This window comes from Octopus bimaculoides, chromosome 1 (assembly GCF_001194135.2).
Source record: "Octopus bimaculoides isolate UCB-OBI-ISO-001 chromosome 1, ASM119413v2, whole genome shotgun sequence".
NCBI lineage: Eukaryota > Metazoa > Mollusca > Cephalopoda > Octopoda > Octopodidae > Octopus > Octopus bimaculoides.
The window spans coordinates 4392119-4392620 of NC_068981.1; positions in this window are offsets into that span (position 1 = coordinate 4392119).

Consider the following 502-nt stretch of genomic DNA (forward strand, 5'->3'; position numbering starts at 1 on the left):
GTAATATTTGACCTCCACAGCATTGACTCTTAATACAGTTCAAAGACTAACTTGAAAAGATCGATGTAAACATAGAACCAGGCATGGCTGTGTAGTAAGAAGCTTGCTTCCCAACCACAAGGTTCCAGGTTCAGTCCCGCTACATGCTACTTTAGGCAAGTGTCTTCTATTTAAGTTTCGGGCCAACCAAAGCCTTGTAAGTGGATTTTGGTTGATGGAAACTGTAGGAAGCCTGTCATATATATATATATATATATATATATTTATTTATATCTCCATGTGTATGTGTGTATTTGTCCCCCACTGCTGCTTGACAATCAGTGTTAGTGTGTTTACATCCCTGTAACCTAGTAGTTCAGCAAAAGTGATCGATAGAATAAGAACCAGGCTTAGAAAAATATAAGTATTGGGGTTAATTCATTTGACTGAATATTCATCAAAGTGGTGCCCCAGCATGGCCACAGAATAATGACTAAAAGATAGAGATATAATTATTCTGGTT